Source organism: Tupaia chinensis, unplaced genomic scaffold (genome assembly GCF_000334495.1).
Source record: "Tupaia chinensis unplaced genomic scaffold, TupChi_1.0 Scaffold000013_1, whole genome shotgun sequence".
Taxonomy (NCBI): Eukaryota; Metazoa; Chordata; class Mammalia; order Scandentia; family Tupaiidae; genus Tupaia; species Tupaia belangeri.
In genome coordinates this window covers 1,281,147-1,293,984 of record NW_006159443.1, presented here as the reverse complement: position 1 = coordinate 1,293,984, position 12,838 = coordinate 1,281,147, and the positions used below count along the sequence as shown (strand labels likewise).

The 12,838-nt window shown below is 40.2% G+C and overlaps 1 protein-coding gene across 4 annotated transcripts in view; it reads left to right on the top strand.

Moving 5' to 3' along the window:
* Positions 1-9,163: 9,163 nt before the first annotated feature.
* SCEL (sciellin) overlaps positions 9,164-12,838 on the top strand; it is a 130,726-nt gene continuing 127,051 nt past the window's right edge. For all 4 annotated transcript variants that reach the window (XM_027769758.1, XM_027769757.1, XM_027769756.1 and 1 more), the window contains exon 1: positions 9,164-9,304. The gene's annotated coding sequence lies outside the window, so the exon portion shown is untranslated. The remainder of the gene's footprint in view (positions 9,305-12,838) is intronic.

The window sequence follows — 12,838 nt, the reverse complement described above, 5'->3', positions numbered from 1 at the left end:
CCCGTTTTTGTATTTGCCCTTCCTTTTTTTTTTTTTTTTTTTTTTTTTGGAGAGGTTTTCGCTATAGGGCGCTTGCGCTCGCCAGAGAGACACAGAGAGACAGAAAGCGAGAAATCAACCCCGGGGGGATGGTCATGCCGCAATCCCTTCTCCATTCTCCTCTCGGGATCTTGGGCACGCACGCACACGTGCCCGGCGTGAGTTCTAAGCCACCGGGTCTGGGACGCGAACCACGGTCGACTACGTGGGAGTCCAGCGACATAGCCATTACGCTAACTGCTGGTTCCCTGCTCTGCCTTTCTTTAACTGGACGAGCCTCAGATGGCCAAACCCAGAACCACATTCACTATCAAGTATAACCCCGGAAGACTTTAGAAGATATAAGATGGCAGAGTGGGTGGATGGTTCCTCTTCCTTTTGACCATCTAATAATTGTCCTCTTGAACTATCAAACACAGTGTCAACATCATCTCCTATATCTAGGAAGACTCTTTCATTCTCTTCATTCTGCAATGCTTGCCTTTGAAAATGTTTTGATATTACTTTATCATGGTGAAGTAAAGTTATTTACCTCAATACATTCCTCACCCTGACTCTAAACAATTGTGAATTCCTGGTAAGCAAGCACTGGATCTCATTAATTTTCCTTCCCTTGGGAATGAAACAATCCTAGGAGCACAGGTGGGTACTTAATGTTTGTTAAATGAGCAAAGGTTTGAAAGAACACATAAATGAGAATAAGGAAAGTATGGCAAATTTCTTACAGAAGACAGTTTGACAATATTTATCTACCAAGTTTAAAATGGGTAATCTTTGGACCCAACGTTATGTCTCTAAGAACTTATCTTACAGACATATTCACAATGTGCCAAATTATTTTATATACAATGTTATTTACTGAAGCATTATTCATTAGCTGAAGTTCAGAAATAATAGATGTGTCCATCAATCGTGGATTGACAGCATAGATTGTAAACTATTCTTATTATTGGAATACTAAGCAGCTGTGAAAAATCAATATAGAAAGAGCCTCAAAGTGTAATATTAAAGGAATAAGTCAAGATTCAGAACAGTGAATATGTAAACATTTGTAGAAAAATGGAGGCAATATTCATATCTTACATTTGCTTGTATATGTATAAATGTCTCTGTAAAGACTCAGAAGAAATTAGTAAATGCTTTTTTGTTAGAATAGTTTAGAAAGAGAGAATGGTTTAGAAAGAGAGAAAGACTTTTCAGTGTATTCCTTTTTACTTTTTAGTTTTTGAATAGTATAAATACATTACTGTTCAAAATATTGTGTAAACAAATTTTTTGAAAAGGAAAACTTTCCATGGGTGTTTATAGCACTTTTATTTATAATTGCCTAAACTTGGAAGCAACCAAATGTCTTTCAGTGGGTGAGTAAACTGTGGTATATCCATACAATGGAATTTTATTCAGTGCCAAAGTGAAAGGATCTATCAAGCTATGAAAAGACATGAATGAACCTTAAATTCATATTACCACATAAAAGAAGCCAATATGAAAATACTGCATACCATATGATTCTAACTGTATATGACATTTTGCAAAAGACAAAACTATGGAGATGGTAAAAAGATTAGTGATTACCAGGAATTGGGAAGAGGGAGGGATAAATAAGAGAGCATGGAAGATTCTTAGGCCACTGGGACTGTTCTGTATGATGCTTTAAAAATGGTGAGTAGGGTCCGGCAGATGGCATGGCGGTTAAGGGTACTGGACTTCCACATGGCCGACCATGATTCGAGTACTGGACCTGGTGGCTTGCTTTCTCAATTTCCCTCTCTCTTTCTCTCATTCTCACTCTGTCCCTCTCTGATCAAATAAAAATAAATCAAAAAATTAATTTTAAAAATGAATACTATCATTGTATACTTATCCAAATCAACAGGATGTACAACACTAAGAGTGAATTCTAACAGTCTATGTATGGACTTTGGGTGATAAGGATGCACTGGTGTAGATCTATCACCTGTAATAAAAGCATGATTGCAGTGCAGGATGCTGATAGTGGGGAAGGAGCAAGGGTATATGAGAATTCTCTATACTGTATGCTCAGTTTCTCTGTGAATCTAAAGCTGCTCTAGGGACCCGCAGATGGCATAATGGTTATGTTGATGGATTCCCATGTAGTCAAATAAGGTTCAAGTCCTGGACCCAGTGGCTTAAACTCGAGGCACGTGTACACGCATGCTCAAAATTCTGAGAGAGAATGGAGGAGAAGGGATTGTGGTGTGACCATCCCCCTGGGGGTGATTTCTCACTTTCTGTCCATCTGTCTCTCTCTCTCTCTGGTGAATGCAAGTGCCCTATAGCAAAAATCTCTCTTTAAAAACTGCTCTAAAAAATGTTCTACTTGGGACCAGCAGTTAGCGTAATGGCTATGTCGCTGGACTCCCACATAGTCAACTGCCGTTCACGTCCCGGACCCGGTGGCTTAAAACTCACGTCGGGCGCGTGTGCGTGCATGCCCAAGATCCCAAGAGGAGAGTGGAGGAGAAGGGATTGTGGTGTGACCATCCCCCTGGGGGTGATTTCTCACTTTCTGTCTCTCTGTCTCTCTCTGTCTGGCGAGCACACGCACCCTATAATAAAAACCTCTCCAAAAAAAAAAAAATCTTCTACTTAAAAGAAAAAAGAAAACTGGTGAGCTATATCTGTTTCATTAAAAGGCTTCAGATTATGAAGCAATTTCTGGTCATTCTCTGGCTTTGGCATTGTGGTTTAATGTTTGTGGACTGTGGTATATTTTTTTGGACATATTTTTGCTATAGATTGTGTGAGCTCCCTGGAGAGACAGAAAGTAAGAAATCAACCTCTGCTCCCTTTTCCATTTTCCTTTTGAAATTCTGGGTACACACGCACATGAACTCGGCACGAGTTTCAAGCCACTGTGTCTGGGATTTGAACCATGGTCAGCCATGTGGGAGTCCAACACCTTAACCACTACGCCACCTGTTGATCCCTCTTTTTTATATATGATGAGCCATATAGATACATGCATATGTACCATATTCTGTATGCTAAAAGCCATTGTAATTTCCTTCACATATTAGTCCGGGAACAGGCCTGCTGTAAATTTAACTTACCCCACAGTCCAGAGTCTAGCCAGTCTAGCCAGTCTCTCTTTTTTAATTTGCTGGTGGGCATGTGGGTTTGCCAGAGAGAAAGAGTGAGCAAGCACCCTCCTCCCAATGGGGCATGGTTCTGCCACAGTTCCATTCTCCTCCATTTCTCCGACTGTTGGGATTTGGAGCATGCACACATACCCAGCATGTTTTTCAGGCCGCTGGGACCAGCATTCAGACTGCAGTTGGTCATGTGAGATCCAGCCTCCTTTAACCACCAGGCTATGGGGCCAGACCCAGTCAGTCTCTTGTTTAACATACCCATTCTCTTTTTGGTATTTTACAGAGACAGTGGGGCTTCATATGCAGGAATGAGGGCTCTACCTAGAGTAGGTAGTGCCAGTCTGCCTCTACCAGTATGCCTAGATTTCCATTCTGGACATATCTAATTTATCTTGGGTTTTTGTTTCCTCATCTGTAATATAGACACAACAGTTCCTGTACTGTAGGATATTTGTGATGATCAATGTACACGAAATAAAACATGTAAGACACTTAGCAATGATTGGCACATGTTGTTGCTGCTCTTGTTCTTGTTATTTTAATCATCATCATTATAGTCATCACTAAATGCCTAAAACCTGCTGACCTTTTTGAGTAGTTACCTGTTTAGAGCTTGAAGAGGAGTCAGAAAGCCTCAGGAACTCAAGAATGAGTGCTTCTGCTTCCTCTTGATGTTGTCTAGAGCACGGGTTTGGAATCTTAGTGTAAAAGCCTGATACATCATTATGATCTGTCCAGTTATAAAGAGATGGTTATCATCAATCTCACTGCCCCAAGAAGGATATGGGCAAAGGGTTGAGTGATTTGCCCACAGTCAGTAATGAGTCTGTAGAGGAAATGAACTCCAGCTCCCATGGGTCTGTGCTCACCATCGTTCTGAATAATGCTGAATCCACTGAAGTGTGCTAAGCAGTATACCAGCTCTTATAGCACTGGTGTTAATTCATTAATCTGGCATCTCTACTCCCAAAGAGAAGCTGGCTCTCTAATGACCACCCTAATGATATCGTTTTTAACAGGCACGTAACATTTATTTCCTTCATCTGGAAGGACAATAGGGAATCTTCTATCTTTCAAACCATCAGTGTTCAAGCAGAATAGATTACAAAGCTTCAAGATGCTGATTTGCCTCTTCGTGTTATTTGCATTTCCAGTATCAGTTTTGGAATCTCTCTAGGGTGAAAGAAGTGACAATAATTTAATAACAATTATTACATTTGTCAAAACGTCCTAGAACAATGCACATACTGAAAGTGCTATGTGTTTGCTATTTTTATTATTACATAGTAAGAAGTGCTCATTATGGGAACCAGCAGTTAGCATAATGGCTATGTCGCTGGACTCCCACGTAGTCGACCGCGGTTCGCATCCTGGACCTGGTGGCTTGAAACTCACGCCGGGCTCGTGTGTGTGCGTGCCCAAGATCCCAAGAGGAGAATGGAGGAGAAGGGATTGCGGCGTGACCATCCCCCCTGGGGGGGGTGATTTCTCGCTTTCTGTCTCTCTGTCTCTCTCTGTCTGTCTGGCGAGCACACGTGCCCTATAGCTAAAACCTCTCCAAAAAAAAGAGAAGTGCTCATTTTGGCTGTTTGAACACTTCTTACACAGACACACAACCAATGTGACATTGTGATGTTTAATTTTATGAGGCAGGGTCAGCAAACACTCTCCAATCCAAGACCTGTGGAGGACATTGCTAATTAACCATGGCATTCTCCTGTTGATTCCAACTTGCCTCACAGACTATCAAATCCTTCTAAGCAATTGACACCGGTCAACAGGCATTGTCACCTGAGAAGACCACTTGCCCTCCCAGCTTCTGAGTTTATGTTCTAGAGAGACCTCAAGAATGCCCATACTCAGAGTGGAATAGGAGTGTTAAAGCCAAGTTATTCTAAGCATGCTCAAGCCTTTCTAGTTCAAGGCCTGAGTGAAACCAAGGTCAAGCCTGTTAGGCCACCTCCACACCCAAACACATTCTTGATATGACTTCTTCACATTTTGAGAGTCTTAATTTTAGGCAGTCCTTTTGATCAATGTGTTTAACATGAGGAATTTTGCTCAAGTGTTTAGAATTAACTCCTTTTTTACATCAGAGTGTTGGTTCTAAATGAAAAGACACTGATTTAACTTTTTGGTATGGGTGTCTTGGTATATAAAGTAAGAGAAGCCCTAAATTATGCATAGAAATTATTGGTTATAAGCTCAGAGGCCCTAAGCATTCCTTGGGCAGCTATACTTAACTTTATTAAAAAGTAAAAACTTATTTTTCTGGTTCTATATTTTATGAAGAACAAAAACATACATTTAAGTATTCAGTAATGTAAGTTATTACTTGCCCCTTCAAGGTAGCTCTTAAACTGTTTTAGCCCTTCATTTTTACTGAGTTGTAATGCTGAATATAGCTTCTAATTTATTTTTTCAGTAGAGCCAAGTCACATGTCTGTTTTTCAACTTTTTCACACACACACACGGGAGAGATTTTTCCTATAGGGTGTGTGCATGCACTTGCTGGAGAAATGGAGAGAGACAAAGAAACAGAAAGCAAGAAATCCTCCCCAGGAAGTTTGGCCATGCCACAATTCCTTTTCCAGTTTCCTCTTGGGATTTTGGGCACATATGCACATGTGCCTGACACACCGTTTAAACTGCTGGGTCTAGGACTCAAACTGCAGTCGACTGTGTGGGAGTCCGGCACCATAACCATTATGCTATATGCTTGTGCCCTCATTAGTAGTATTGATATCCAATTTCAATACAACCAGCATTTATGGGCATCACAGAAATTTGAAACATTTAAAAAATACTTTGCATTCATAAGATTTCATAAAAGGGCCGAATAGATGTGAATATATGGTTTGCGTTGAAAGGACACTTTCCATTTTCGATTTCTTAATTCCTCAGCCCAGAATAATGAACATTGAGGAAGTGATATCCCAGTTTATAGTGGCCATGTCTTGTCCCTCGACAGAGATATTTCTACCACAGTCATTCCTGTGGGCATTAGTTCAGGAGGAGTCTTACAGAGAAGATTTGGTAATTGTTGGTGTGACTGATGCATAAAGATGACCCAGGAAATTCTAATGACCCGGCTTCTCTCAGTAATGTTCCAGATTTGCTAAGCTTCTTTAAAGCTTCTGTGGCTATTATGGAAGGTGCGTTTTAGAAGGTATAATAAGAGCCTCCACCTAGGATGGCTCTTCTGGATTATTCCTTCATCTCAGTTGAAGCAGTCTTTGACACTGGTCTTCTGACTAAAAGAAATGCTTATGAGCGGGCCCAGCAGTTGAAGTAATGGCTATGTCACTGGACTCCCATGTAGTCGACCATGGTTTGAGTCCTAGACTGGTTGCTTAAACTCATGCCGGGCACATGTGCATGTGTGCCCAAGACCCTGAGAGGAGAATGGAGAAGAAGGGATTGTGGCATGGCCATCCCCCTGGGAGGTGATTTCTCGCTTTCTGTCTCCCTGTCTCTCTCTGTCTTTCTGATGAGCACATGTGCCCTATAGCAAAAACGTCTCCAAAAAATGAGATTATGAACTATGGAAGAAGTTTCAACTGTCTTTTTCACAATTTTATATATGATAAAATAATATAAAGAGTAAAATTCTTACATTCCAAGATATGTATTTTCTTTGATATACTACAAAATATTCCATGTGTAGAATTTGTGTAACAAATTCCTTTCTTTTTTTTTTTCATTTTTAAAACTTTTTTTTGGAGAGTTTTTTGCTATAGGGCGCGTGCATTTGCCAGAAAAACAGAGAGAGACAGGGAGACAGAGAGACAGAAAGTGAGAAATCATCCCCCAGGGGGCATGGCCATGCCACAATCCTTTCTCCTCCATTCTCCTCTCAGGGTCCTGGGCACGCACACACACGCGCTTGGTGTGAGTTTAAGCCACCAGGTCCGGGACTTGAACTGAGTCGGTTACATGGGAGTTCAGTGACATAGACATTACGCTAACTGCTGGCCTCTAAAAGTTATTTATTTTGTTCTTTCATGAGAGAGAACAAAAAAGAGAGAGACAGGTCTCTTGGATAAGGTCTTGTCACACCTCCCCCCAGCACTCCATTAAGTCATCTTGGGCAAGCATCCAGCATGTTGCAGGTCACCTGGGAACTGGAGCCTGCTGTTGGCTCTGTGGCTTCTAACACCATAGATAGTGTGCTATCCCTGGGCCACCTAGACGGAGCCATCTATTCTTACTTCCTTACCCAAGTTTCCTCGGTTCCTGAGGACTTTTCTTTCCTAAAGGAACTTGACTCCTTTAAGTAGTGTACTCCCGTGTGTCTACGCCCCTGTTTTCCATGTACTGTGGGTAAACGGGGATTCCTTCTACCTGGAGTTTTATGTTTTGTTTTTAAAAAGAGAATCCAAAATAAGTTGAGTGCTATGTCAGCTTGTCTGTCAAATAGTTGGGGGGTATTGTTGATATCAGTTAAAAGGATGATAACAGAAGCTTTTAAACATTTTTTTTGGCATAACATGGTCATAAATTATATGAAGAATTCGCCAAACAAAGACAGTAGGTCGGGAGTGAGACTGTTTTAATTGAGTTGGTATTTGTACAAGGCGACACCCTCTTTCATACCACCCACCTCCTCCCCGAGTGACTCAGTCGGTGAGGGAGAAGCCTCTGAACTGTTCATTAATACAGGCAGGTAGAGGTTGAGACTACACTGCATTAACTCCAGTCTCCATTCGTTTAAGCTGATCCACCTGGGAAATCACTGCAGGCTGATTAGCCAAAAAGTGCTGCTCTTCTGCCCAGAGGTAAGTTGAATTATATTAATAAACATAAAGAAATCTTCATTACAAAGTGTATAACTTTTTCTGTTTTCCTTCCAAATAATTAAAATCAGAACTTATCACATTATCTTTGTTTTTCTAGATAATGTCCAATAGGCTCTTCTGCTTCAGCAGCCCTTCTCTCCCTTGTTAAGCCTTTAGATCACATTGCTTTGAACTTCTTGGTGGTTTCACGTGTTGTAGGCATCATAGAAGTGAGACCTATCTGAGTTTCTGTGTGGGAGTTGTCAGCTGATGACTCCTCACGCACAGGATAGTAAATTCTTCAGTCAAGGGAACTGCACCTGCTGGTCTGTGTGTTCAAACTGGAAAAACGTTTTTTGTAAAGGATCTTCCTGTTTTCATAAATGATGCTTTTAATGAAATAGTGAGCTTTGCTCTTTTACAGATAATAAGTCACCTCCATTCTCCTCTCAGGGTCCTGGGCACGCACACACACGCGCTTGGTGTGCGTTTAAGCCACCAGGTCCGGGACTTGAACTGAGTCGGTTACATGGGAGTTCAGTGACATAGACATTACGCTAACTGCTGGCCTCTAAAAGTTATTTATTTTGTTCTTTCATGAGAGAGAACAAAAAAGAGAGAGACAGGTCTCTTGGATAAGGTCTTGTCACACCTCCCCCCAGCACTCCATTAAGTCATCTTGGGCAAGCATCCAGCATGTTGCAGGTCACCTGGGAACTGGAGCCTGCTGTTGGCTCTGTGGCTTCTAACACCATAGATAGTGTGCTATCCCTGGGCCACCTAGACGGAGCCATCTATTCTTACTTCCTTACCCAAGTTTCCTCGGTTCCTGAGGACTTTTCTTTCCTAAAGGAACTTGACTCCTTTAAGTAGTGTACTCCCGTGTGTCTACGCCCCTGTTTTCCATGTACTGTGGGTAAACGGGGATTCCTTCTACCTGGAGTTTTATGTTTTGTTTTTAAAAAGAGAATCCAAAATAAGTTGAGTGCTATGTCAGCTTGTCTGTCAAATAGTTGGGGGGTATTGTTGATATCAGTTAAAAGGATGATAACAGAAGCTTTTAAACATTTTTTTTGGCATAACATGGTCATAAATTATATGAAGAATTCGCCAAACAAAGACAGTAGGTCGGGAGTGAGACTGTTTTAATTGAGTTGGTATTTGTACAAGGCGACACCCTCTTTCATACCACCCACCTCCTCCCCGAGTGACTCAGTCGGTGAGGGAGAAGCCTCTGAACTGTTCATTAATACAGGCAGGTAGAGGTTGAGACTACACTGCATTAACTCCAGTCTCCATTCGTTTAAGCTGATCCACCTGGGAAATCACTGCAGGCTGATTAGCCAAAAAGTGCTGCTCTTCTGCCCAGAGGTAAGTTGAATTATATTAATAAACATAAAGAAATCTTCATTACAAAGTGTATAACTTTTTCTGTTTTCCTTCCAAATAATTAAAATCAGAACTTATCACATTATCTTTGTTTTTCTAGATAATGTCCAATAGGCTCTTCTGCTTCAGCAGCCCTTCTCTCCCTTGTTAAGCCTTTAGATCACATTGCTTTGAACTTCTTGGTGGTTTCACGTGTTGTAGGCATCATAGAAGTGAGACCTATCTGAGTTTCTGTGTGGGAGTTGTCAGCTGATGACTCCTCACGCACAGGATAGTAAATTCTTCAGTCAAGGGAACTGCACCTGCTGGTCTGTGTGTTCAAACTGGAAAAACGTTTTTTGTAAAGGATCTTCCTGTTTTCATAAATGATGCTTTTAATGAAATAGTGAGCTTTGCTCTTTTACAGATAATAAGTCACATTTTCTTTAATTGCTAAAACCATTGTAAGTCACTGAACTGCGCAAAAGAGACACCAAACCTACACCCTTCTACCCCTATCTCCTATTTTTCCAAAATAAGAAAATTACTATTTCTTCTATGATTATATTAAGGAGTAAAGAGAAGATGAGGTTAGAGGGGAGGGGGTGTGGTTCCCAAGGAGGAAGGAGGTTTGTGCACATTTGACAATTTCTTTTATGTTCTGAGTTGTTAAAATGATTTTTGTGATAATTTCTGATTCGTATATAGTCATTGTGCCTAAGAAGTGATTAATGTATATAAGGGTGATTTTCAACTTCTATTCCTATCCTAGTCCTGAAAAACCAGTTTTGGGAGGCTTTTTGATAAGAATGAAAAAGTTATTTTAACCAGGCATTCTTTTAAAATTAGTAGTTGACTGTCTGACTTGGGTTTTCTTCCCTCACCATTTCCATTTATAGTACAGAGTGTGGGAGTCACACACAAGGATTATTCAGTTTGTAACTAGGAGCTCTGCCTCCTCCAGAGAGGCATTCCCCATGGCATACCTGGCTCCGTCTGAAGTCTTAGAGTTTTCCTTGTTTCAGATGGCTAGCCAGGTCACCTGTAGTCTCACAGGCATTTAGATATATCAGTGCTTCATTCCCAAAGGTTGACTGGAGAACTTTAAACATGGCTTTAAAGCATTGATGGTCATGAGAAAACTAAAGTACATCATTTGTGAATAATTTTATTGTTCGTGAAATATGATTAAGTTCACAACTACTTTTCATCTCCATGGTTTACAATGCGGGTACGAACTTCCTGATATTTGTTGCACTGCTGTGTTTAAAGTATTAGGAAAGTTGATATGAGTAAACTGAGTATGACATAAGTAAACATTTCAGTGAGACATCTGGATCATTCTACATTTTTTTTTGAGAGAGAGATTTTTGCTATAGGGCATGTGCTCTTGCCAGAGAGACAGAGAGAGAAAGTAAAAAATCATCCCTCAGGGGGATTGCTACACCACAATTTCTTCTCCTCTATTATTCTCTCAGGATTTTTGGCACACATGCCTGGTGTGAGTTTTAAGTAACCGGGTCTGGGACTCGAACTGCAGTCTACTACAAGAAAGCCCAGTGACATAAACATTATCCCATCTGCTGATTCCAGATTCTAAATGCCAGGATATACAGAGAATACAGACAAACTGGTCACATTTTTTATTGAAATGTTAGCTTTTTGTAAATATTTGATCTAATTGACATAATTTTCCATTGGAATGGAGCTTTGGCTCATCTATTGAACTCTTGAATTTTCTAAATGAGGAAGGCAAAACATAAATGTTACGCAGTATGCAAGGATCAGGATAAATGGACTCCGAATGAAAAGCCAGATCACCTGTCTTTTGTCTTACTGAATTTCTTAATGATTTTCATATTTCTTTCATGAAAAAATATGTAGCAGCAATAACTGAGGCACTTTCTGTCTTTAAAAAAAGACTACAGATGAAATGGAAATGAGAATTTCCTTACCAAGCAATACGTGAAGACGTATTAGTGTACATGGTCTGATTATGACATCATGAGACACAATTCCAACCTGTGATTTGTGGAGTCAATCCTGTTATTATATTCATGGGGTTAATCTCAGGAAATGATGGTCCTTTGGTAAGAAGGTGAACTGGTGCATGTATGCATGAGTTGTGACACAAACAGGAACAACCTCACCTCGACTACTGCTCTGTAGGTGCTGCGTAACCTGGCTGGCTTCTCGAATTACTAGAATTTTGACTGAAGTACCGAAATTTTGACATTCACATTTCTGGGGACTTTGCAAATGAGACAAAGGATGTTTTGAAAGACTAAACTCATGTTGGAGAAGGATCTGCCCATAATTCACTGAGCAGTCAACCCAAGCAATACTTACTGATAACATCTGACCTGATCAGAGCATTAACTCTTTTTTTCTTTCATTTTCTTTTATACATTCAATCACATTATTTAGCTTACAAAGAGAATATTTCAACCAGTGAACATCTCTCCCTAGAGCATTAACTCTAAATCTTCCTTAAGAACACCATGATAAAAATCCTTGGGCCAGCTGTCCAAGGGAAATCTTTCTTGATTCCTCATTGCTTCTCTTCAATCTTTATCCCATTTATTAATAATTTTCCATGTTTTCTTCCTTAGACCTTTGAAATAAGGGTTTTAGTATTAATTTCTGTGTACCTGTCTACAGTTACTCAAAGTTTACTTTGTGATAAAAAATCTTTACCAATGATATTCCTTAAAGACTCCTATCATACTATTGTATAAAACCTTGTGATTATAGGATTTAGAAGAATTTCTTTCTCACATGAATGCTATGCTAAATATAACTACATTTGTTAAGACTTGCAAATTATGTCAGTTGCTGGGACCAGCTAGTTAGTGTAATGACTATGTCACTGGAGTCCCACGTAGTCGACCACTGTTTGCGTCCTGGACCCGGTGTCTTAAAACTCTCGCTGGGCGCGTGTGCATGTGTGCCCAAGGTCCCAAGAGGAGAATGGAGGAGAAGGGATTGCAGCGTGGCCATCTCCCCTGGGGGGTGATTTCTCGCTTGCTTTCTCTCTGTCTCTCTCTGTCTGTCTGGCGAGCACATGCGCCCTATAACAAAAACCTCTCCAAAAAAAAAAATTATGTCAGTTGCTAAATTTTTTAAGGATATGAATTGTCTTTTTATTGTGATCATTAATTGGAAGAGTGAATTTTATAGTCTATGAAATGACAACTGGGTTATTTCTAGACATGAGCACCAGTAGTCTTAAATACTCACTGTAATTGCATACTTTAGAGCTTTAAGAATCTGAATAATTTATTCTTTGTCTCTAGACTCAAGTTTCTCTGGTTCTAAAATGTTATTGTCTCCTTTATATGGATCCTAATAGGGAAGACAGTGAACTATAGACTATGCTTTTCAAATGGGTACTCACATTACAGGAAACTGGTTGTATTCTAGAAAATGCACAAAAATTAAAGGATAAGTATGATACATCTCTGCATGGAGAGCTAATTTTAGTTAAAAGGTTTAAGAGAAAATTATTCCTATAACACCTCCTCTCCCTACTCTTTC